Source organism: Ischnura elegans, chromosome 12 (genome assembly GCF_921293095.1).
Source record: "Ischnura elegans chromosome 12, ioIscEleg1.1, whole genome shotgun sequence".
Classification (NCBI taxonomy): Eukaryota; Metazoa; Arthropoda; class Insecta; order Odonata; family Coenagrionidae; genus Ischnura; species Ischnura elegans.
Window position 1 is genome coordinate 52,503,456 of NC_060257.1, and position 27,880 is coordinate 52,531,335.

The window sequence follows — 27,880 nt, forward strand, 5'->3', positions numbered from 1 at the left end:
ATCTCAAAATGGGTGCGATTGGGCAATCGCATTTCTGATACTCTTTCAAAGTTCTCCTGTAATTTAGCTCAGAGATTAATTGTTACTTTTTGCGAGGCTATTACTACTGGCCAATCTCCAACATTTTCCTGAAATTTGAAACTTGTCAGGTTGCGTTATAAGGAAATGATGCGAGGAAACAGGTTGCGTTATGCACGCATTAGGACCATATCGCTCTTGTGACAAATATACTCAAATATTTCATTTTTCGGTAATACATACTAACGTAAACCTGTAGAATTTTTATCTCAAGTATCAAGGTAGTTTAAGTACAAATTTGCTATTTTACAAAAACTACTAGTATTTTAAACTATCTTTCTGAATAAATTATCGTCCGTAAGTTTTCATTCTGCATGAAATTAAAAATTTCCACTTCCATAATCATGAATATCACGAAATCACATTGCTAACCATTCTCTAGTGTCAAGATTCTAAAAAGATGGAGGAATGCTCGATGCATACAGTTTTCTAAAAGCATTTCAGTCCCAATAAAAAAGTACGGCTAAAAAGAGCATTCTATAAAAGAAGTTAGGATACAAATTAAAATATTAATACACTTATTAATAGAATGTGTATCTCATTCAATAAAATTTCAGGAGAATTAAACGTACTATACCCTTGGGAAATGTTTCGTGGACAAATATCATCGATGTTAGCGATATTATAAATTAGTTCAGAATTTTGTACGGGACATCCAGCCGGCCTTGACTGTTTTAGTAATTGTTTATACCATTAGTGCATTTAGTTCTTATGGTATTATGATTAATTTTTAAAATAGTTAGCCCTATTATTTTGTTTTCATGTTGGATGAACTTAAAATTATAAAATAAATAAAATAAGCCAAACGACAAAATTGACGTTCTTTGAGATCGGGTGCCACTATTTATGGCGTTGACTCGCACTTGTAAGCGGAGCGGATACCTATTTCATGTGAAGTCGACAACCACATTAAGCATGCATGGAGTGGAGGGCGGAGCGGCCAACGCTTTGTTCAACACGCGGGAAAAGTCACCATATTCCCAATCCCCTTCCGTCAACGCATGAATAAAAAAAACATGCCTGGAGACTATCCGTAAGCCCTTGAACGTATCCCGAAACACTACCGTCGACGGCTTTATGATGGCTGAATAATTCATGTGGGCAGGTCAAACAGAAATAAAATGCAAATAATCGTTTCATACACAATAAGGGACAGTTGTTCATTCCAGGCGCGATGGATTGTAATTAGGTAGTGTTTCATTGAAATATTAAAATATGATCGCAAATGTGACTCTATATTCCTTTATTAACTAAGCCACGTAATAAAACTACACAATGAAGAAATTAATTTCCCATTTCACAATAAAAACAGATGGGTAAAAAATATGTACGCTATTATTTCCGAACAATTCATTCACAAAGAATGACAGATTTCGCATCGCAATTCCGTAAACCAGTGGCTACTACATTCATTATCTATAGGTAATTAGAAAAGTCACAGAGAATTCATAATTAAAATAAAATTGAATTGTAGCAGTGCGCAATTTTCAATTTCATTTTTCCTAAAACTGAAAATAATTATATCGTAGCGAGAACATTATTTAGCAATCAGATTCTGTGAATACATTCAAACGTTCCAAAAATCGGCAGACTGCCAGCAGCTACACATAATTAAAAACCGTTACAGATTTCCCACATTGAGAGAAAAGTGATTATTTTTATTATAATCCAGGCTTAAGAGGAGACATCGTAAATTGCCTTGTTCACCGATATGTTGCTTTTTTAAATCTATGTTATCATAAAGAAAATTTTAAGGAAAATAAATGAGGTCCCTGTATATCATCACTTGTAAATGAAAATTTTACATCAAAGAAAAGTAGGCGAGCATTTCATAACAGTAAAGCAAGTGATTACTGGCAAGAGTCTTCTCTTATATGGCGCATGGTTATGTTAAAATAAAGTTTTCACTAGATCAACTACTAGATCAAGATATCGATTTAAAAAATACGACCGGTCGTAATTTACCATATTTTGAGAATAATTAATCCTCTAAAAAATACTCCATCACCTTGAGATTATCATGGCACGCAGAGTGAACCATACTAAATATTAAACTGAATTTCAAATCTTAGAAAGCTTAAAGTGAATTTTACAATTGAGAAAATACTTATGTTTAAATTTTAGATGCTGTAAAACGTTAACTGAGGTCTACTCTAGGTGTGCCGAAAATTTCAAAATGATAGCTTGAGTTTTTTTCAACAAATTTAAGTTATAGCCAGCTCATGATAGCTCAGTTATTTTTTTTTTCAAGAAAAAAGATTTTCGCCCTTTCAGCATTTCTCCGATTTTGCTGGACGCTGTAAACAATGAGTATGCGATGTATTCAACGGTGTTTGACGAGATGTTGAGGAACATATTACAATGATTATTGAAAATTAAAAACTTTGTACCTGATGATGGCGAAAGTGATTCGCTGAAACGCTTCGTACAACAATAAATACTGTGGACATACACAGTTTTTCATTTTCAATAATCAATGAGTATGCGACCTATCTTCCCTCCAGTTTTTCTTCCATTGGGTAACACCTTGGGTAGGGGTTACTGCAACCTGGTCTCCCGCACCCCCGTATCGTACGCAGGTAATAATCCTTTCACCCACGGGAAGACAAGAGCATCGCACGATTACGTGGCGGCTTATCGCACGGCTGTTACATCAGCTAGGGCTTACCACGCGTCACCGCCTTCAGTGAGTCGGCGTCATCACAGAAGGGGGATGATAGTATGTCGGAGGACAGAGAGCACATCTTCTACCCACGTAACCGAAGGTATGGTGTGATCACAGCTTTCAGCCCCAGTGGTTTAAACAGTACACAATTTAAAGTTTGGAATGTCACTTATACAGGGTGTCCAATTCATTAAATCAGAAAAATTTATGGATAATTCCTGGTTTTCCTGGGATATTTTTACAAAATTCCAGATTAATCTTATGCAATTTTTGCGATAGATAAGAATTTTCAAACACCCAAAATTAACTTAATGCTTATTATTATTATTATTATTATTTAAAATGACAAGGAAAGGGTTGGTTAGCATACATATAATTTAAAATTTAAATCTGATACATCCAATTCCCATTTCCAGCCGTAAAAATATCACTTTGAAACCTCAGCGACAAAGTTATCCACGCTTCAGACATTGTACGCTACTTAATCACAAATGTATAGCTTTCAGAAGTAGAGCACGGCTCACTATCCAGCTAGCTCGCTCGCACAAATTGGCTAGTGCTATATCAAGTATCGTATCATAGAGGCTTAGTCCAACCCATTTATGCACCGATTGTCAGGCTGCTCTAGAAGCACTGAACTCATCTTGGAGTGGGTATAGATTATTAGCTGAAAGCTACAAGGCACTCGATAATTTGGGAATCCGAAGTAAATTAGATCTTTTCTGGGTACCATGACATGCAAGTATCATCGGAAATGAAAAGGCAGACGAACTGGTCAAGGTCGGCGCTGAACAGTATTCAGTTGTGCAGAGAAGTTTCTAGAGTTTTCCACCGGATGATGTTCTCCATGTCTCCGTACTTTTCGAACAGCGACTTGCTGTTCATCCTCGGGGGATCTTCTGAATGAGACATGGAGAGATGGAGAATATCAACCGGTGCAAAACCCGAGAAACTTTTCTGCACCTGATACGCCGGGAAAAACTAAGATCATACATCAGTATCCAACTGGCCAAGATCCATTCGTGCCAGTTGCACCCACAACAGGGATAGCCATGATCAAACTATGGGGATCAAACTAACAATTAAAAATCTGGCAAGAAAGACCGGGGCTACGACAGGATAAACTCCTTATTGGAGAACCTCACCCTAGACTCGGGAGAGGACTTCTCCTTATGAACAGAAGTCAACTTCGAACGATAGTACGACTGCTTACTGGTCACTATCACGCAATGAGATGTTTACATCTACTGGGAGTTGCAACCTCGGACAAATGTAGATGGTGCGAGATTCGAGAAGGAACAACTACCCATCCAATATGCGAGTTACACGCAATCATTATGATTCGATATAAACAATTGGGCTCACCTTTTGTAAAGCTCAGGGAGATAAGAGATCTTCCCATTGGGGATATCTAGGGCTTTACCAAAGAAATAGGCCTTTTTGGATGATCAGACATCGGTGGTTGGCACAATGGACACTTAGGTCAAAGTATCATAGAAGCCTAGCTCCCCCACTTCTTTTGTAATCAATCAATCAATCAATCTTACTGGCTTAGGCACATTAAATGCGAAACATTTACCGACGAGACTAGGTAGAATGAGGACTCGAGATTGAGTCAAGTTCTGGATCACGGTACAAACTCTCAGCTCTTGCACAAGCGACGATTTAAAATGTGGGTTTATGGACTCACCCGCAAGCCTCGCAACAGGTGACGCGGTGTCCCGGGCATAGTCCTCTGGTGCGCTGCTCCCTGATGGGTCTGCGACGCCTCCGCTGGTGCTGCTCCTTCCGGCGAGCACCACTCCGTGCGCCACCACGGCACCCGAACACCCGACTGAAGCACGAGCAAGTGCCCTCACCTCCGCCCGGGGCAAGACCCCTGCTTAGCATGGAAGGACAGCAGCCAGACCTAGACAAGGAGATACAATAAAATCATACGATTATGGAGGATTCACGTGAAAATATTTACACCATTTTATTTCATGAATAACTAGTCGGCTACCCAGCGTTGCACGGGAAAGATAGTACCTAGAGAAGTGGGAAATTCGGAACTTAGAATTCATGCTCACATAGAAGGATTTTTAGGTACGCTGAACAGCAAACAATGGAAATACACAATTTTCGTATAACGCGCACGGGATTAGCTTATGAACTTCTCCACGACATTGAACGCCATGTGTGTTCACACGAGTGTAGTCCAAAAACGTCTTGTGAACTCATACTCCAGCAAAGAGGTTTGCACAGAGAGGCTTAATAGGTAAAAGTACTAACCTCTGAGTTATGCTTTACCATCGGGGATGTCAAGAAGTATAGTTACCCGATAGGATGTCAACCTCAGAAGCATGACGTGTCGTAGCAAACGGTAGTGTAAAAAAGACGCAAAGGACGCGTCGAACACAACCAAAAGTAGTACTATGGGGTTTGGGAGCATGAGATTCCCCTATGAACCAACTTCGGTCATAATTCGTGTAGCCGTAGGGAAGCGCATAGCGGACAGACAAACAGACATCCTCTTTTATACGATCTCTCCATTCTATTCGGGTTTTCATCGCGTTCATTGTGTTTCAGTGACGACAGTTTCGCTGACATTGCAGTCAGCGTCTTCAGGTCGAAGGTAAGGAAACTTGGAAAATTTTTCTGCCTTTTATAGGCATAAAATTTTCCGCCTTATATAAGCGGCGGCGGGTGCTACATAAGGCGGAAAATTTTATGCCTATAAAAGGCGGAAAAATTTTCCAAGTTTCCTCACCTTCGACCTGAAGACGCTGACTGCAATGTCAGCGAAACTGTCGTCACTAAAACACAATGGACGAATTCCTTTCCTGCCACAGAAGAGGTCGCCGATTTTAAAATATAATAATTAAATATAAGAATATTTATATTTTTTCTACCCCACAGTCAGTTAGTTTTTACAGTATAGAAAATTATGTGTTTTTTAAGTTTATACATCATTCCTTGCAATAAAGAGGTAAAAAAATGTAGTGTTTATCCTCCGGCGTTTCAAATTATTTATACAATTAACCACCTATAAAGTATCAAAACCGAATATGCATTCTGCACAACGGTGAGCCCTTAATAATAGGGTGATTTTTCTCAGGAAGAGGTTAAGTAGCTCTGTGTAAGAAAATACTTACAGCATTTGGTAAATAAATAATACCAAGGATTTTTTTATTTTCATGTTTTTTCTATACCTTTAAATCTTGACTCAAAAGATGGGATTTGAATTTCAGAGCCAAAATGACGTAAATAACATGAAATGGCTAACGATTGACCGCGGTTGCACATAAAAGTGCTCAATGTCATGAATTAGGCCTTGTGATATTTATGGCATAAAGAAGTCTTGACAACTCATAACTCAACAACTTGATACCATAATTCCACAGACAGCACATCAGCGTTGTTAGAACGTAAATTTATCGCTGGAATGGCAACGCACATATTTATCCTACAAGATACATGACCTCATTACCGTCCGACAAGACTTTCGGCGAGGAAAAAACTGTCAGAAAAGCGTTTCCAAAGAGCCATTCTTTACGTACCTAATGCATTCCAACATACGTCAGAAGAGTGTTCAAAATTACGAGAGTTCTTCACTGGTGATAAAAACATGGCAGATATTCTATTCCAGGTCATATGGAGAGACACTTTTAAGAAAAATGGACTCAAATTCATCCCAAAAAATTATACATAGATGCGTCCGCTAGGGTATCAAGAATGTTTTCATTTTTCCAGACTGTTCGATGATCGACTCACAATAGTGTAAAAAGCATTACAATATCACAATAAGTACATATAAAAATATGTTTATTATTCCAAATGGTGTTGAATATATTTAGCCCTCACGTAAAGTTTATAAACGTCACTCCTTGAACATATCGGTCAGAGTTATTATATTTTATTCACTGGTTTTTTATTGTAATTCATCACAATTTTTTTCTGTTCTTTTTGCTTAGTGAAAAAATACTTTTTTGTGAGCCAACCAATTACCCAGATGAGGGCCTCTCTCCACTGACGGGAATAATGGGAGACTTAATGCGGCTATGTGCCCAATTTCGAAAGTTTCAATCGTCAAATACTAATTGTACTGCATAGGAAAGAAGTGGAAAGAGGGGACAAATTACAAGGAGAATCGTTAGCGTCTTAATTTTTTGTCACAGAACGTCCGTAACTACGTACATTTAGATCTGAACCGCAAAACGCTTCAACGTCAGGATCGGTAATGGGTGCTCTAAGGTTTTTAAGCCATAGAGGAGATTGCACCATCCATGAGATTGGAGTAATTAAGACTGGGGAACAATTACGTGGAATAGATTTGAGGGAGAAAAATTCAGCGTTCACGACGAATTAATCTCATCCGCAATCGATTATTTATGGAGTTGAAATCGTTCACGGTAATTTTCATCCCTTTCGAAAGACGAGGGATCACGCAAGACCGTTTCGAAAGCCGCATTTGCATTTTAAATTGCTGCGATCATTTTTTATTGCTTTTAAATGATTTTTTGATCTTCATATAACTTAAATTTGTTCATATAGCTTCTTCCTCATCTGTTCTACTCACTGAGATTTAATGCTTAGTAATTGATTGGCTGTAATGTTTCTTATAGTTACTTTGATAGAAATAATTATAATTTTTTGGATCATTACATGTGATATGTTTTCTCTGTTTTCCTAGGCATGGGATGAGCGAGTACTTAGCGGGGAGGGGATGTTAAAAACAGAGTGCTTCTAAAGTACTCCTCGGTACTAATGTTTCCCACGCTCCCAACCAATTTGCCTGTAGACCCCTCTTTTTCCACTTCCCCCACCCACCCTCTTGTTGATAATAAAGAATCACTGTATATTTTTCATCTGATGATGCCCAAGGTTCGACGAAACTTTCGGAAAATGAAAGGAAGTTCGACTAACTGGGAATTGAAATGGGACGATTAATTTTGGAAGGGTGGCGTAAATGGGGTGATTCCAATATTCTCCATGTGAACCTAATTAATTTTTAGATTATCTGTAATGATGCTAAATTGAAAAATATTACAAAGAACAGGGCACTAAATATTGCGAGGGGTGAAAAGGTACCGTGATTCGCAACATAATCAATGTTTATTTCTCCATTTCCTGACCTCTACATTTAATATTAAATTTAAATCTCGGAGTGTAGGTCTTGAAATTAAAAGGAAGGTTTTGTCGGCGTTTTGGTTAATTGATGAATCGTCATCAGGGATTCAAATGAAAATTAGTAGGTATATTTTTTTAACACAAAAATAAATAAGTGATTTCAACAATGTTTTTACAACAATACAATCAAAAAACAGCATTCAGCTAAAAAATAACAAAAGAGAAGTACTACAAAGAAGAAGTAGAAGAAGAGATTGTGACATTCCTTTTTGCAACGTTTATTCATGATCACTAAGCTAACACAATTCATGATTACCCGTCGTACTTGATGCTACAATCCATGATTTGATTGGATCCAGAACTAATAGGTATAATATTTAAAGGATTGGTCTATGACCTCAACGGTTAGAATACATTTAAAAATAATGGTAGAGGTATGAAAACGTGGAAAATTCAGAAGCGCAAGAATAGCGCATAAAAATGCCCTATGAAGTACCAGAAAAATTTTTATGGCCTCAAGGACAATATACTTTATGGAAGGGTGTAGGCCACCATGGTCAAGGAGAGGAGAAGAGGTGCGTTCAGGTGGGTTAGCAGGACCCCGGATAGTTCAAGGGTCACGGTCAAGACGCGGAAGAGGGCGAAAGTCGCGCACATGGCGGCAGGGGGTCGTACTATCGGCGCGTGCGTGGCCGCTCCTTCCCCCGCGTGAGCGGCCCACGCTCCGCGCCCACGCCTCGGCCACTCTCGCCTTCTTCCGCGCTCGCTTCCGGTTTTACTCACACACGTTTGCTTCCTGGTACTGGTTAAACCGCTAGCATTACATCTGCAGTGCAAAGACTCTTCACTTGAAATTCAATATTAGGAGGATAAAGTCCTCTTGTTGCGGAGAGCTATCGTGGAACGACATACTTAGCGATAAAGATATCGTACTGCCTATTAATTTTATTGAAACAGCTTACAAGACGTGTTTAGATTGTTACACAATCATCATCAAAATACTGCAAGATCACCGGCAAGTTTTGATTTCAGCAAGGTATAAATTTTGGAATCCAAAAAATAACTCCTAAATTGAGTCACTGTTAACTGAATTTATTCGGTTCAACTTATATTTTTCAATAAAAATTTGATAAATATAGCTCATTTTAGTTAAATTTCTTGGTTTTTAGATGCGTATGTTTATAATATAATAACATAAACATAACTATAGTGGCATAACCTCTATTCCAGTTGCATTAAAATCGTAGACATGTACCATTAATTAGAAAAATAGCAAATGCATGTAAAATACATTTGCATATTTTATTTTCCTCAAAACTTCAATAACGTGACAATTTTTCTTTTTTAATGAAGCTGCAGACTACAGAAATCAGTGTTAGTCGACTTCAATAGCATGCGGTGTATCACCCTTATGGGTGCGGCGTTTCACCCGCAACATACGGGATAGACGCCGCGAGGTAATGTTTTACAAAAATAATTCTTAGAGCTAAGAGAAGAATGATATAAGTACTTATACATTTTTGTGTATACGTCAGAAACAAGAATATTCACCATATTTATTTCTTAGTTTTATTGACAAAGAAATAAAGGACAAATTATGGTTATTTTCCAAAATGTATGGCATCCCTCTCTGATTGACCCTGAAGTAAGTTCGTCTCATTGTTTCTCCGAAATAAAAGGTTTAAATACGATAAAAACGAGTAAAGCTTTTAAACTAAAGGTGGAAAACGTTCACTCAGGTCTCCCCGATATTCCCTGAAAATTCCATGGTGATCACTTTCAAATCAATATTACAATACCAAAGAAGTCAAAATACCACCGATCGAGATTAAGTACTACATCCTCTTGAGGAGGTAGGTTCGCGACTGCGCAATTAAAAAGAAGTTCTTTCCAAATCGATAATCTAGAACACCGTGACAGATGACAATATTCGAGGTTAAAAAGCGTAATAAGAGCGCAAGGAAAGTGAAAAATATCTCAATTCTTTATTTTACGTCGATAAATTCTTCACATATTTGAGCCGACTGTAGCGTCATTACTTGATTTTAATTCAAATCCGTACCACAATAAAGTACAAAAAATATGGGCCCAATCTGGCAACGTTTACAGGTCCCGATCGGTTTCAAATTAGGAACAGTTATCCAGGAGAAAGGACAAATTTGCCTACTTCACAGGAGTGGCGCCTGGTTGGATGAAATTTCCACCCATAAGGTGATTATACAATGTTTTACCTGCAATAAGACATAAATGGCGTCTTCTTCCGATGAGTCAATGAGCCAAGGGAGGTTAATGGTAACAAACAGAATTCTATGTGTTTGCATACTCAACAGGGGCGAGGCGGTTGGTTGGACAAGTGCTCCAATAGGAAGATATTTCTTCATAGGACCAAATTCGTCTCTGTCCAATCAGAAGTCCGAAAAAGTGTGCTAGATAAAGGCTTAACAAAAGCAAACAAAATCTTCAATAGTACTTCATTTTTTACGGGGGCGAGATGGTTGGGTGGATGAGAGCTCAATTCGGAATGTGATTCCTTATGGCACCACTTTCGTCTTCATCTGATCAGAAAGGTCAGCAGAGGAGAGTGGATTACCAGCATACATCAATATTTCTTTCTGTTATTTGGGAAGCAAGATAACTAGCGATGGGAGAAGCAGGAAAGAAATAATTAGCGAAATAGCCAAGGCGAGGAGAAAAACCCACCTAAAGAAAGGTCTACTTACAGCGGGAAATTGAAACATAGAGGGAATGAAACAATTTATCAGAACTTAAATATGAAGTATGCTTCTATACGAAAGTGAGGCATAGAAAATTAAAGCAGCGGAGAAATGAAGGGTGGACGCCTTCGAAATATGGCGCTACAGAAGAATGATCATATGGATCGAACAAGTTAGCAATGATTAAGTATTAAGAAGAGTACGAGAGAAGAAAAGCCTCATGATAACCTTAATAAGAAGGAGGAACAACCTTATAGGTCATATCTTGAGACATCTTGCCGGCCTCAGTGGCGGCATGCCGCGTGGACTTACCACGCCGCGGCGTGGTAAAGTCCACGCCTGCCAAACAGGAGGTCGCGGGTTCCATTCCCACCTGAGTAAGTTACCCATATCCTGGGCATGGTTGTTTATGTACGTTAAATTTTTAACATGTTAATGACCCGATTCAAAAGACCGTATAGAGCTGTTTTCGGTGGTATGGAAATCAACAAATAAATAAATGCTGGCCTGATTAAGACAATCGTCGAGGGACAAGTGAATGGCATGATCGGCAAAGCAAGAAGTCGAACAAAATATTGAAATAGTAAAGGAGCATGTGGAAAGAAGAAATACGCAGATGTGAAAAGATTAACTAATAGGAAAATTGAGAGAAGAGCTACGTCAAATCAAACTTAGGATTATTGACCAGTGATCATGACGATCTCTTGGCTTATTAAAAACACTTGTCTGTTTCCACACTCTTTTATTTTCACCGACCATGGTTTCGGCAACGTGTGCCATTATCAAGGACTTGATAATGACCTTGATAATGGCACAAGTTGCCGAAACCATGGTCGGTGAAAAGAGTGTGGAAACAGACAAGTGTTTTTAATAAGCTGAATATCAAAGATTTCCACCGTATCACGCCGGACACTGTATCTTTTATGACGATCTCTTCTTTATTGTACTTGGCAAGGGGAACGACGGAGTGCATTATCAGACTGCATGGACGCCATTGTCATCATATTTCATGCACTAAATGTATGAGATCGGACTACATTATTTTCTTTCCGATGAATATTTTGAATCTCACCCACGCAATAATAGAACTGCATACAAGTATATCCTGCACTTACATTTGAGAGTTCAGCAGAGCGAGGGAATGCATTATCCTCTTTACGCGAAATGAATGATACTGCGCCGCGTTCATCTGTGACGACACGACGCCGCCACGAGACCATCGAGGGAGTAACGAGCAGCAGAGAGCGTGCGCTGGCTTGCAAGGCCTTGTTTGCGTCCCAGAATCGATCGCAATTCACATTAAATGTTATTTCTGTTCGCCACGCTTGCTCTGCCATTTTGCTGCTTCAAGAAACAGCGCTTTTCTCGGGTTTGAATCTTCGGGCACCATCCTCACATAATGCACACAAATGTCCCCGGATAAAACCCGCACGCCCATTAAAGATTTAAAATTTTCAGAGATCTGCCTAATTTCAAATTAAGTAGTCAGTATTTCCGGCCTCGGTGATGGCGGGGTAAAGTCCTCGCCTGCCATACAGGAGGTCGCGGGTTCGAGTCCCGCCTGGGTAAGTTACCCGTACCAAGGGCATGGTTGCTTGTGTACGTTAAATTGTTAGCATGGTAATAACTCCGATGTAAAATGCCGTACAGAGCTGTTTTGGATGGTATGGAAATAAATAAATGAGTATAAATAGGAGCACGTCACAAAAAGTATTGCACCTTACGATGTCGTTCCTAGACTTGTTTGATAACTATCAAACAAGGCTAGCTTGTTATTTTAAAAAAGTTTTGTTTAATTTTTTAAAAAGTGTCAGTGTTTTTAAAAATTATATTTAAAAACACTGACCCTGGGTTAGTTACCCATATCCTGGGCATGGTTATTTATGTAGCGTTCATTTACACATAGTTAAATGGTTTAGAGGAAAAAATTGTAGAAAGCATTCATAAACGAATTTCACCCAATGATTTCGATTTATCCTACAGGTCATTCCACACACGAACCAATATCTTTACTGAAATATGCTAAATTCAGCTAAATCTATCATCTCAATCAAAAACATGCCTTGGACAAAACAATTATATTTCCTATTAAATGACAAATATGAGAAGTCACCACAATAAAATGTCATTATTTATTGGAGGAAATAATTCTACGTATCTTCACTAATAATAGATAATATTTTCTCAAAGGTAAAATCTAACGTTCGTGAATTGAGTTAAAACTTTGAAAAGATGATTTTTAGACCATTTGGCAACATTTGGGAGGTCCTCCTTCAAATAATACAAAAAAAATATTTTGCCAAATTTCTCACAATTCATCGTGAAAAAAGAAGCAGAACACTCATCACTTTCATGCTTCATGCAATTTTTTTCTTGCTATTTTTATTTTTTCTGATTTTTTCAGAATTTCATGCAAAAAAAATATTTGCATTCGACTCTTTATTCAGTCACATGGGCGTTATTCGAAGTACGGAGTTAATTTCAAGAATAAGAGGCTTCAGTTGAATATGAAAACAATACAAAAATATTGACAGCTGCTGAAAGTTTCGTGGAATTTTCTTCAAGTTTGAAAACAATTGCGTTATAACCAGGGTCGGTTTCTTATAAAAATACGTGTGAATAGCATATTTTTATTCGTCCACGTCTCTGGTTTTCAGTAAGAATTACACGTGAGTTTTGAAAACAGTTCAGCATTATCGAATAAATAGTTGTGTGGAATCTAAAAAGTTATCTATTTATTTAGCCGTGTATAATGCTTGTTCGAGATACAGGAAAATGCTCAGGAGTAAGATAGTTCGAAAAGTCTGAAGATATAAGAGGAGTTTAGGTAAGCTCAGCTACTTTCCTCCACCAACATACTTCCACTCAAGCCACTTTGATAAGAAATTGGTGATAGGACACAATCCGTTAACTTGCAAGAGAATACAAAAAGTATAGCTGCGCGTTGTAATAAAATTGACTGAGTTCGACGTAGCATTTATTAAAGTCTTTTATTGTGTGGGGAAAAGTCCGTAAGAAAAGCAATTTCCAAGTTTTCTTCGATATACACAATTACTTATACCACTTATTTGTTATCAGAGCGCGACCCGGGTTTCAATGAATTATCATCATCTTCAGGCGCAAATTATTAATAATTAATTAAGATGATGATTATTATCATTATTAATTATTGAAGATGATGGTAATACATTGAAACCCGGGTCGCGCTCTGATAATAAATAAGTGGTAAGTAATTGTGTATATCCAGGAAAACTTATAATGGAAAACCACAAAGTAAAGCAAGAGTTAGTGAATTAAGAAAGCAATTTCCTACACTAATCAATTGGACAAAATTTCTCTCTACAGCACCCCTGCGCGTGCTGCGTACCAAGTAACTAGCTTGATGCTGAGCATTTATAATTCGAATTTCGTACGCGTGAAGTGATTGTAGAAAAAGTTCCACGATTGAGGCGGCCTTCACTGAAAATGGGTTTACAGGAGGAATAGGAAAGAATGCACACAGAGAATCGACCCGGAGAGGCATTCAAAGACGCGCATAAAGGTCAAGATCTCTCCCCCGACTTCGTTTCGCCAGATGCGAGAATCGATCCCTGCTGCTGGCGACCGCGAAGCCTAATATCGAGGCCACGGGGACGTAACCGCGAAAGTGTGGGTGAACGACCCCTCTCATAGAACTTCGACGTTTTCGACCAGCAGGCGGATCGATCAATTTAACATTCTCCCTCTTTTATTCTCCTTCAAGATCTTCCCTCTGGGATGGTTTTTACATTCCATCCCTGATCACAGAATCCAAATGCACTCTGGTTTCAGACATACAAGAGCTACCGCAGAGAGCCCAGCTAAAGTCCAGCAGGTATGATATAGGATTCTAACAAACCCGTACACCTAGTTAGTGTCTATGAGTACCTGAGGATAATTGTATGATAATTGAACCACATGTAGTGCACTGTAAATAAATTATAAGCAATACGATATCTTCGTTAACTTTAGTTATGTTGTTCCACGATTGTATAACAATTGAACCACGTGAAGTACACTGTCAATAAATTGTGGGCAATAAGATATCTTGGTTTTACTTTAGTTTTGTCGTTCCACGAAAGCTCTCCTGAGAAAGTTGACTTTACAACTAATTAGCGTGCGGTGATGAGAAAAGGTCAATGGACAAGAGACAATGCGTTAACTTGAAAGAAAATGTTTAAAAAAATATATAGATGCGCATTGTGAGAAATTTGACTGTCACAGTTCGACGCCGTATTTATTAAATTCCTTTATTGTTAGAGAGAAAGTGCGGAGGAAAAGAGATTTCCTAAACCTATCCACTCAGAAAAAAATTCTTTCTCAAGACCCAGTAACTCGGAGCACTGACCCGTGATTGATGTTTGAATGCATCAACGATTTTGGTGGACCGAGAAGGAGCATGTACATTGTACAATTGCTTGAAAATTTCGACTTAGAACTCGTTCTATTTTCTCATTTGATTTATTTAAGTATACTGTGACTAGCCACGGTGATAAATTTTACGGGAGATCCCGAATCGGGGAATCCGGGTTCGAATCCTGGTCAGGCGAATGATTTTTTCCCAGTGGATTTTTCGCACAATTCTATTTTCTCTCCATGCTTTCACAGAATTTAGATACTTACATGGTGTATTTTTGACATTAACTCGTGCGAATCAAAGTACCGCGTGACCATGCGTTTAATTTTCGATTCTAAGAGACCTGGAAATATACTGCTGTTCTAAAGGCTTGTTTACACGATACATTAACACGTACGAGTTAATGTCTGTGTGTATGAACGGTTTTTGTGCACCGGAACGGAACATGAACGAATGCATGACCCAAATTTCAACTGGTTATATTTTGTGTTCATGTATTCCCACAAGTTGGGTGGTTACACGATGCATTTTCGTGTTCATTCACGCGTTCATACATTTGCAATTTACCACGTGCAGATTAATATACCGTGTAACCTGGCCGATAGTTTTCGTTTCAGTCAGACTTGAAAATATAGTGCGGTTCTATGACGATGTTCTTCACATTGTTCTAAAAGACATGTTTCTTTTGTAGCTCTACCTTATTCGGGATACACGAAAGACGAAGGAGTGAAATACGGTTTCCTAGGCTGTATTAGCAACGGGAACAAGTCCGGGCCTCATCGGCCAACACGATCGAGCGTATCTGGTAGATTGAGAGGCCATTTTCCGGGGTGCATACAAACACAAGGTTATCACTTTCCGAGTATTGATAAATGACAGGAGAGACAAAATTACACGCCTTTTTCCTTCGGTTCCAACAGGGAGCATAAATTCCGAGAGGCTACGCGGAAGAAATTTCTCCCTGAGATTGGACAAGAGAAACCTACTAAGACCCAAGTTTTATAGCCGTCCTACCATATATCACGCCATCAATAGACACGGAGGCTAGTATAGTAGTCGCAATAAGTCTCGAGTACAACAGATCCATCACCAGAATGACCACCCCTCAAGGTAAATTTCGATCGAGGACCAGGAAGCAGTAACAGCGTAAGAGAAAAACCGAGTTAAAGTACGAAATTCGAATAATAACGCCATGGTACTCCTAATACAAGGTAGGTCGTTGCGCATCTAGTGTTGACGTCACTAAAATGAATTTACAATTTTGTATCAACAGGTGCATTACTACGGCTAGGCAGCCAAGGAGTTTTGTTTACTTTCACAAGGAAAAAGATCGTCTATTTACATTACCCTCGGATTCACCACCAATAATGGAACTCACGAATAATTGAAAGTTAGTAGTACAACCATGAATATGCAACAATATCAATTTATATTTCAGTATACCAACATTGTTGCATATACATACAAATCTATATGCAGCAATACTATGCAACGGCAGCAAAACCTTTTTTTCCCACAGAAGTGGGTGCGCCAACTGTATATCTGCCCCCTCACTTCGAATACAGTAATCAATACATCGTATTACCCACAGTTATGGCGCAAATCATAATCTCCGCCCATATTGCTAACATAAATGTAGTTAAATAGTACCTATATAAAATACGAATCATGCTGAAGTAGGATGTAAGATTAAACCAAGAACATATAGAAATATTCACAGCGCGAACAGATGCATGCAGTGAATGTGGAACAAAACATTCACTAACAAATTCCACATAGTGGTTGCATAGCTACACTGTATAGCCCCATAAGGGATACATTTATTTTGAGCTCAAACCGACGTATCTTGCAGAGGTCGACCATCATCCGAACCTCCCAAATTATTTGTTATCCTTGTTCTAATATAAATAAATAGTCCCACCCAAATATTTTCTATATAATGCTGTAAAGTTAAAAAGAATGCAATTTCCCGCTTTATCTATAAAAAAGTGGAAAAATACATCAAATTCAACAGTCTATTACGGAACAGTTTAACCTCACCGATCTTATACCTTGACTCATAATTTTATGCTGTTTTTGGTATACATGTATAATGGGGTGGCTCACACAGGCGCGAAATCGAAATTAATTAAAGGAAAACGGTTCAATGAAATGAAAGTTTAATTACTACGAAAAAAGATATTGACCATTAAGCCATTCTGTATAAATAAGCTCCAATGAGGAGTTATTAATTTTAAGTGACACTTAAAGGAACGTTTATCATTTCTATTGATCCAAATCGCGTAAAATTTAATTTTCCCATGGGGTGGGTTTTTAAGGAACTACTGTAAGGAGTTTTATTTTAAAATTTGAAATTTTAGCACATAGCATTTCATATTTAAAAAATTAAACGTATGTAGAGGACTATTTTACCTACTCTCCAAAGATGAGACCATTAAGTACGACCTTCCCAATTATGAAATTATTTCGACTACATTTCTTGACATTTAAGGGAGCTTAAAATGTCCTCGCATTTCCACATCATATTGCACCGTAAAGACATCTAGACACACCGCTCTACATCCGACAAAACTCGGTCAAAGCTACAAAAAGGTTTAGTGCCACTAAAAACCTTCAGCATTCGTCCCGAAATTTCATTTTAGCTCGTGCCATTCGGAAAGTGAGAAGTCACAAAAGATCCAAAAAGGTGGACCGAATTGGCATTAGGTACACCGCGGAGAGAATGGATTGCAGGAATGGAATGGATTAAAAATAGTAACACTGCTTTTTCGAAGATGAAGATTCTTTTGAACGCAGAATAAAATCCTCATAGGACATAATGCATTAAAGCACGTAAATTAAGGCAAAATAATTCCCTCCTTGAATAATTGCTCGTGGCAGTCCTCTCATCCTCTCCATTGGCCTTCTCTATTTCCTTCAAACTCGATTTTATTCTTTCTCTATTATTACTCAACTCTTTTGCGTTTTTCATATGATATAAGAATTTTTTAAACTTCCCTTATGAAAACGTTCATTTATCTAGATCTAGACCGATCAGAATTAAACTTATTATAAAGCAATGGCTTCAGCAGTTACACTTAATCACTGCACTTGAAGAATTGGATGGAAATGTATAATTGGCCTTCGGCAGCTGTAACCCCTTACATATTATCCTCTTCAAATCGGCATAGGCCCAATATGTTCTCATTCTTGAAGCCTATTCTCTTTCTGCCTCACTAACCTAATATTTCTCGATCAAGGTTTTCAAAAATCACTTGATCCTCATAACCTATTTCCACCTTCCTCTATTCCTTCAGCTAATATCTTTTATAAACTTCCTTTTCAAATCATCCTCATCCTCACAAGTGCCTCAATCATTTTTACATTCCTCTTCTCGTCATCTACCCAATCAATCCGAATCTTTTTAACGCCTATATCTCAAAAACCAAAACACAGCTCCTTTTTTAAGGCTCAAGCTACCGTACCATTCGACAAATGCCATTATAATTATATTTTCAACCAGATATTTCTTGGCGACCCCAAACAGGACTTCCTTCATTTTACAACAAAGATAAATATACTGAGAGTATATTTCTTTACAGCAATTAAGTACTATCTTTCCTTTTTGGTGCCAGAAACTGCACGCAATCATGTTGGAATACGACAAAACTCACTTGCAAATTTATATTTCCTGTACATATTCACTAGAATGAACAATATCTCGTAGTGACGGCGAAGATACTTCACGGCTTCTGAAGGCTCATCGCCCGCTCAAGTAATCGTACATCAGTACTACCAACGCTAAATGCAGTATGAGGCTTACAGCCCAGTAGTCTCCGCAATATATATCTTTCTTATTTAGCGGTTAAACTTGAAGAAAATTGAGGCACTTTATTGTGAGTAAACATTTGTTAGCTTCCCGTTCATGAACAAATTAATTAGAACAAAAAACGGAAAAAATAAAATATCTGATTATTGAATATTGTATTGCATTCAAAAGCAACATTGTAACATTTTGCCGATCCAATAATTTGAAATGGGTTAAATTGCAATGACAAGATTCCATCAATAAAACAGACAAACACACGAAGACAAAGCGCGTAAAAATAATATTTTCACGAAAATTAGTCAAAAAAAACCTCACATTAGAAATACCACCAAAAAAAGGGAGGAATAAATAAGCACTTTTATTTTTTTAAATCTTCCCACATCGAGGACATATTCAATGGATCATAAAGAAAATATTCTAAAATATGTTTTTCGAAACTTGAAATCGGTTTATTTTGACATGTTTCCGGGAACTCTTTCAATCATATTCCATTCATAACATATTTTCAGAATCCGTTTCCTTATACATGGTGAAAACATAATTATATTCATTACATTCATCAAAATGACGAATTAATTGTATTTAGCATTAATAAAACTCGTCAGTGAATAATTAAATTATTCAATATATTCCTGGTACATTCAAAGAACATATAAATTATATATATTCCTGATAAATTAGCAAAGTTTCTCACATAATGTAACATTGATCGAAAAAAAATTTGCACTAGAGCCACGTCCATAGAGGGTGTAATTAAAAGCAGTCGTTGTGGTAATTAAGACTCGGTAATTGGTTTAACCTTTGTGAACACCGTGTTGCAGCGCAAAAATTTGCGGAAAGAAAAAAAATCACCTTCGGTGTAGGAAAATAGGCCGTCTGCCATGCTCCCATTATAACGGTTGCCAAAAGAAAGACTGGCATCCTGGATTGGGCGTCATGGAGTTGGCAGACAGAGGAAGTAAAAAGAGGAGGAGAAAAGGACGACAAAAGCGAAGCGGAAGACGCATGTCAAAAAAGAAAACCAGCCTATCGCCTAGGGGAGCCATGGGTACCAAAAATGAAGCCACCGCGCGAATCTTAACATGTTCCTCCTTTCAAATCTAAGTGTCAGCTGCAACGTTTCAGGCTTTTCGGACACATACTTGCATTCAATACAGTACCCTGTGATTAATTTTGACGTATCGCGGAATTATTACTCAGTTATTATTATTAGAATACACTTAACCTCAATTAAACAGCTGACCAATTCATCCGAAAAATTCCCTAAGTACATACAAACACACATGGATGATAAATTGTAACAAATAAGATAAGAATGCATTTTGTTCTGTTATCTATTAGTTTAACAACAATAATGAAAAGAATAAACATTCATGGTGCATAGCGGTGATTAAAAGGCTTTTTTCTGGGTTGCTTCATTTTTCTATAGAATGAACGCCGCCTTGACCGAAAACATTTATCCAGCAAAAGTTCATGATTTCGTACTTTCCTGGTGGATCGTATTTAAGTTTTCTCGTGCTTTCCACCAGGTGCATGCACTGGCTTCCACTTCACAGAGGCTTCACGGCATCAATATTATTTAATTCAAATTTAATCCAAACAGTGTCGTTTTGTGTCCTGAAGACGGAGGCTAAACCTTGGCATTAGTAGGCCCAATTACCTGGTGTGAAGCCCGAGAAAACTTAATAAATAACCGTTTATCTGAAATTCTGACATTAGCTTTAAAGCTAACGGTATTACTACCATCTCCACGAAACGTTTATTGCGCCGAATTCCAATCCTCTATGGGGTATACGAGTCCTATCTAAATTCCCCCAGTTTCGGCAAGCATCGTCACGTCGTTCAAATTTGGGCGAACTTCACGACCAAAATATTACGTAGTACGGCTGGTACAGCTGAAAGCGAACCTCGGATCTGTACCGGCCTTGCTGAAGAAGGATAGCGGACTCGGGCTAAGCGCAAGACTATATTAAGTATATGCTCCACCAATATTAATTTATCTACCAAAGCTACACTTATAGATTAAAAATTGTTTCTTAACTAAATGCAATTAATTTCAATAGTCTTACATAGAAAGCTGAATTAGAAAATACATAAAGAAGGGTGCATGCTATTTCACCCGGCTAAAAATATTTTTTAAAGCTCTTTATAGAAATACTGAGTATTAAATAGGAGGGAGGAAACTTTAAGAATTTTCATAAGGAAATTAAGAATGCCTGTCCATAAATATTTTTTGGGATCTATGTCATGGAGAGTTTCTGCAGTAACAGATAAAGGTGGGACGGATTTTTTTTTACGATTAAAAGTACTTCATTTGCAGTATTCTACCGTTGAAGGACAGTTCACATGGACCATTTTAGTAAGGACCCAAGCCTGACCCCTTTCCACATTCAACTCCCCAATTCCATTCGAAATAAGGCTATTGCAGGGTTTCACCAGGGAAACCAAAAATATGCCATTTTCATTTAAATATCAAAATAGCTTTTTTATTGTTCCTCACGGACTGACAGACCAAATCAATGAACTAATCGGGATATTATGAAAAATCTTTTGAGAAATAAGCATCAAATTATTAGTTTTTAACAACTCATTCGTTAAATACCAACAATTAATACCACCTCCACAGTACAAAAGGATGAAAAAATGAAAGCCGAATCAAAAGTCATAAATTTCAGCACGTGTTGCATCATATTCCGCCGCTAACGAAAAAATAAAGGGCTGTACTATAGCATTAATTCACCTCGAATTAAAAAAATAAAATATGTGATAGCGGTAATTATTATTTCATTCACAGATTTTCAATTAGGAAGTGGATGATATGCATTACACTACAAAGTTGATATCGCACAAGTGGGAACTTCAACTCGTAATTAACACCCAAAAACAGTCCGAGAGTGGAGCTTAACTGAAGTAAGGGAAGCGGAAAAGGCCGGGGAAAAGCCGACTCACTGCAGGGAACGGGGGCATGTTTGAGGAAAAAAAAAGTAAAGATAGCACACCGACTGCGAGTGTACAGAGCAAGAGACTGGGCCAGGGACGGTAGGCAAAGGGAATACGAGGAGTGAAAGCAAGTTTACCCGCATAACCCATACCGTCCTGCCGAAGAGAGCCCACGCCGGCTGCCGAAAACTTGCGGTAATTGCGCTTGGCGCAGACTGCTGCATTCTCCGTAATATACCAATTACGGGGACGTTGGAAAACGGCAGTGAGGGTAGGAAGGGTAGGAAGGGGATAGCAAACGGTGCACGAAAAGTAGTAGATATTATTTTTATTCCACCTTCACAAAGTTGCATCGACTTAAAAACAATTAATCAAAATGGGAATATGGGCACCCTGGAGTAATAAAAAAATACCTGTGGCGGGGTTGTCAACAAATAAAATTTTTCCATTACAAAATATAAACAGCAAATGGTAATTTCTACACTTAAATTTAACCTCCTGATTCCCGAGATATATGTACAGATATCTGATTAACCCTTTCTAACCCAGAGCTATTTCTGGGAGAAATCAAATTTCAAGATTTTTCATTTTGAAAAACTGAAAATTTTGCACTCAATCACACTTATCGTGGCAGCTAAATATTTTGTCTTTAAAATGTACACAACATAACAACGCGTAGTTTAGTTATCTCCTAAATATAGCTGAAAATTTATGCGTTTTTTATGTTGCGTGGAGGCAAGATTGGGTTAATTGGATGTAAACAAACGACATTGACGATTTCTGTGAATCATCCTTCTGTGATATGTCAGGACGCACTGAACAAATTTGCAAATAACGACATCTCACATAGATAAGCGGTGAAAATAAATCCAACGTTGATGTATTGCACACAATAAACCAAGGCCTATAACGATGTAACTCCACTACCGGCCATGGTTTCAAAACTATGTCATTTTCAAGGTGTGTATGTGTGAGTTGGCTGTCGAAAGCATGGTCGGTAGTGGAGTTATATATTAAAGTGTTAAAATTACCATTTTTTGTTTATATTTTATCATGGATATATCGCATTTCCACCACGTCCAACCTGAAGCGAGGGCAAAATTTAGCTGGCTAGTGGCAGCAAACAGTTATAGCACCAATATGCTATTGTGGGAGTCATAAAATTAACCTAAACGGTGTGCTAAGTTCCAAAATATCTTGTTAAATAAAGAAGAGCAATCAATCAAAATTCGAGCGCAAGGATACCTATAAAACTGAGGATTAATGGATTGAAGTAACCATGAATGAAATAAAATTTATGAAATAGATGCTTGAGGCCATTATTTATTACTAAAGTGTTTTACCGATAAAGGAGGTTTCCATGGATTACATGATAAGCATTCTTGAAGCATATAGGATCCAGTATAGAAGGATTTAATCTACGAGCTTTATAAAATAAAAATCAAAATAGCATCAATGTGCAAAAAAACTGCTACGCGCGTAGAATAGGCCTTGCGCAGCTATTGCATGAATTACAGCCTCTGGATACTCTGAAGCTACCTGCTAGACTTAGATTGTTTGGGCAATGAAGGACAGTTATTTTTTCAGCGACACGGAGAATATCACATTAGAACCGTAATATATTTCCAGGGCTGACAAACAGTAAAATAGGTGATATATTTTTCATTTACGCATTTATTAATCAAAGTATTCTTCCGATTAAGGTAGATTTGCATGGAGTTTTTAGGGAGTATTCTTGCAGCCTCCCCTCCCTTCATAGACTTCCCTCTTCAATTCGTTATAAGGCAGACTCCTTTACTTTCTACCTAAAAAATCCTATTCATTTCCTTTCTCACCCTCGTTTACCCACCCTCTAACACTGCTTTCAATATCCCCGCCCAACTAAGTACTCGATCTATCCACACATTCTGTCTCCTTCGTATCTCATCTAAAATCTGCCTCTCCTCACCCAACATGTCAAACACTTCGTCGTTCCTCCTCCTCTCCGTCCACTGAAGAAGATGATATTGCAAGGGAAACCATGCCGCCTCAAACGAAGCAAGGCTGCGAAAGTGGACGACCTAAATTAGAGAGACAAGGTGCAGTGGGTCGCGCGAATCCTTGTCACTCATGGAGGAAATACGAGGATCACGGCGACTGGAACATATGGAAACTCCCGAACCAATTACCAACGGATGACCGAGAACTTAAATGGGTAGTTTGTGCCACGTAGGCATGATCGCGTCTGACCTCATGGGCGTATAGAGCGGGAGCCAGGTGTCCCTCCTAGAAGCAAAATATGCAAGGGTCATTACGAAAAATCCGGACTGGATGGTAACGAATATTTTGAACAAATTTTCTTTAAACCCACGAAAAATGATAAAAGTGAATGACACATAGCTAAAATAATTTTTAAAACGAGAGAATTACTGTTATAGTTTTCTCAAAATGTTGGCTTCATTCACGTATTCTATGCTAAAGTGCTACCACATGAACGACCATAGCTTCAACAAAATTCACTAACTCATGATTAACTTTGTGGTATTCCATGACAAGTTTTCTCGGATATTACACAATTACTGATGATAATTTGCGCCGGAACATGATGATAATTCATCGAAACCCGGGTCGCGCTCTGTAAAAAGAAGTGGTATAAGTAATTGTGTAATGACCATAGCTTGTCTCCCCTCCCCCTAGTTTTGATCCTGGGTACGCCCTTGTCTGACCTATTTGCCCTGTAAATTGCATTTGGTCCATCCTGGTAGATAGGACACGATTGCAGCAAATACGTTTAAGCTACAACCCAAACAACCTGACCAGAATCATTAAGTAGCTACCTAAGGACTTAATAAAGTCATAATCATACACAGAAATGGAAAATTCGTACTTCAAGAGGATGAGGCTTGCAGTCAGAAGTAAGTACGCGCTCACTTCCAAAGTAATTCAAGTCGACAGTTGATCTGGATATGTAAGGGTAGAGCTCACCTCGAACTACCCCAAAAGCGTGTGAATTTGTCGTATTCAGGGTCTAGCTTCTTACATTGCGGCACCTCGCATTTGGAAGATTTTTCTTTGAAACAAGGACACCTATAGTCTGATTAATAAAGTTAAGACCTCATGACAAAAACTGCAAAATAAACATCCTCACAGAGCAACTAAAGCGCTGAGAAAAATAACATTTTATTTCCCCAGAATTCGAGCTTATGATAAGACTTGCTGAATAACTGCCTGAAAAACTATCAACAAAATCAATGGCTCATGCATCACTTACGTCATTTTAAGTGTAACGATGAATACCAGACAAAAAACCAATTAGAATAGTACGTTTATTTAAATAGATAACAGCCTGAAATCAAGGCATTTACAATTTCATGAGTGCCTCATGAGACGTGATAGTGCAGGTGTAAATTTTATCAGACCTGCAATGCATTAACCAGAACGAGTCAACACGCCTGATACGGTTCAATATCAAAATATAGCAAAATATAAGCATATCTGGATTTTAGAACTCTGGTATGCTAACAAAATCGATGATAAAGTTTTTTGGGCCAAATTATGGATCACAAAAATCTCCCGAGAAGCGTGCTCCAGATCTTACTCAGAATATATTAAGCTATGAAGATGTCACGTAATTTTTAAGATAGTGATAACTAAATAGGTAATTCTTCGAAATGCCCATTCCTCATCTTATCTTACACCCAATCTTCAAATTTCTCCACATATTTTCTGTTACTAGGCTGTCATGATTCCTGATTAAATTATGATTTTTACCACATTTCAGAGTCATTTAAACTACCTACCGCAATTAAGATGCATAATTGTAAGCAATTTGTTTTCATTAAGGCAATAGTGTTGGTCGACGAAGCCAAAGCATCGATAGAACGATCATTAATTTCCATAAAAGGCATTCAAAGCCGATTGGAATATTGAAAAATGAATTTTCAAGCTTTTTTGCATTATTTTTGTCCTGAAATCGGCCAACTCCTCTTTAAAATTTAATTGATATAAAGAAGAACCTAAGAAAAGGATGATGTTAATGAAAATTTAAAAATAATTAAGAGATTTTTACCGAATCCAAGAGATTAACTACCCACTTCCATTATGACGCAGGATTGTTTTCAAGAAGCAAACAATAAAGATCAAGTTAGTACTCCAGAGTCCCATTAAAAATCATAAATGTCATTCGAAACCATTCTTTCTTACTAATTTTCGAGTTGTAATTAGCTCCCTTTTCTTTACAAACATTTATTTATTTTCATACAGACATTTGAGGATACATCATCACGAATATTTTTTCTATTTAAATGAACTCACTTCTCTTGAAAATGTGAACGACTTTTTAAAAAAAATCTCAACCTCAACAAAGAGTGAAGATGTAATTCCGTACCAGATTTTTGACGCTAAGAGAAGTCTTCAATTCCCCAATGGCCTTTTACTCTCGTAAAAATCTCAGCTTCATTGCTTGACGGTATAATTTAAATGCCACCCGCTCAGGAGACTGCAAATATACGCCATTTGCTCGGAAGAAATTTTGAGGACGCTCTGACTTCGGGAGGTATATGTCATGACCCCAAGTATTTAGACCTTTTAGGACTAACCTTTCAATGAAACTTTCCCTTAACCGAATGGAAAACCCATATCAATTTTATATGTTAAACTCATGCAGCTGTGGTTTCGAAATGCATAATAATTTATTTTCAAACGGAATTTAGCCCACAAACACTGGGAAACATCACACACACCCAAACAGACGTTTCTGCGACAATGCTAACAAAAACGAGTAATTGCCCGTGAATACTTTCTTCTGAAGTACGAGACAATTCTCGCGTGGGGCATACGTTTTCTTGCTCCATAGATCCTTTAGATATGACGCAATTTACATTAATTTTTTTGTCAAAAAACTTTTTTATCGTTGCTTCAAAGCACATGTTTTCTATACGAAGAAAAGTGTAACCATTCAGTGTGAATATTCAAATGACAAATTTAATAATACCAACATCGATATCCCAATTGTTCCAAAAGCAATGAATAAATATTAAACAGAATAACATACTTTGAAATTCTTTTGAAAATTGAATACTTCGTTTTACGGAGAAAATAATCTCCTAAAAAGTTACAGGGATTTGATTCTTTCCCGGCGAATGACGGTTGTGAACGCCTCTCGGGCTTCCTACCAGGGTAGTCATAAACCAGCCCTGAGGAAGATGAAAAAGTATTTCATCGAAACGTCGGAAGAAATGGATTACTTAACACGGTGAGAAACATGAGAGACATGAAAAGTCATAATAATTCATAATTTCTCTCAAAGGGCCCTTATATTTTCTAATAACTGAGCCCTCAGGTACTTACAGCAAGTTGCGAAGCGGAAACTCAAAACTGGAGTTGAGTGAAGGGGTTCCCTTAAAACTCCTCAAGGCTCTGCCCTAATCCTCAAGTGTGGATGGGTATAAAGGGTAAAATATGAAACCCACATCTCCCCAGGGAATCGAATGGGTCGTAGGCTTAGGCGGATAGTTTGCCGCTGCGACCATGAGGCGGACAGCGGGGTGGTGGACAGAAAAGAAAATGGAACACAACCACGGCCGGAAATGACATTTTTCAGCACAAAATTTTCACTGTGCTATACTATTTTGAAATTATATGATTGTCTCCACTCCGATTGTCTTTTAAAAATAGGATAATATTTCGATTTCAATTCAATATTAAAATGCAATGCAGCCGGCCAGAATTTAAACATTTTGCAAACATTCAGCGGAATTCAGAGACAAACACGTATTGAAAAGATTGAATAGGAAATAAGGCCATTTTGCTAAAACTACTATTAGCCACCATAACTTTCGGCGCCATATTAACGAAGATTGCTGTTTATTTAAGGAATGATAAAATATTTAGACGCAGCAGAATGATTGATATTCGTTGAGTATAGGCAACCCGTGTAACACTAAAAAATTTGATAGCTGCCCATGGCATAAGCTAAAAATTGGCTTATTGGAAGCCGAATTCTGAAAGAGCTACGCTTTTTCTCTTATGGTAACTCAATAATACACCGAACGATTAGGATCAAGAGGAACTTCCGCTCAATGTGTCTTTTGACGAGCACTAAAACTTTCTTGTAACTTTCGATATCATCTGGACACTCGTAGTATATATTAAGAGTTGCTCCACGCCATTATTTGTCTGGATTTAAACGTACGTGCCGTAAGTAAAATAAT

The 27,880-nt window shown here is 37.9% G+C and overlaps 1 protein-coding gene across 6 annotated transcripts in view; it reads right to left on the reverse strand.

Annotated features, from left to right (window-relative positions):
- The window catches only part of LOC124169616 (trithorax group protein osa-like), a 430,983-nt gene that overhangs the window by 197,398 nt on the left and 205,705 nt on the right, over positions 1–27,880 (reverse strand). For all 6 annotated transcript variants that reach the window (XR_006867176.1, XM_046548263.1, XM_046548262.1 and 3 more), the window contains exon 3: positions 4,434–4,652. The gene's annotated coding sequence lies outside the window, so the exon portion shown is untranslated. The remainder of the gene's footprint in view (positions 1–4,433; positions 4,653–27,880) is intronic.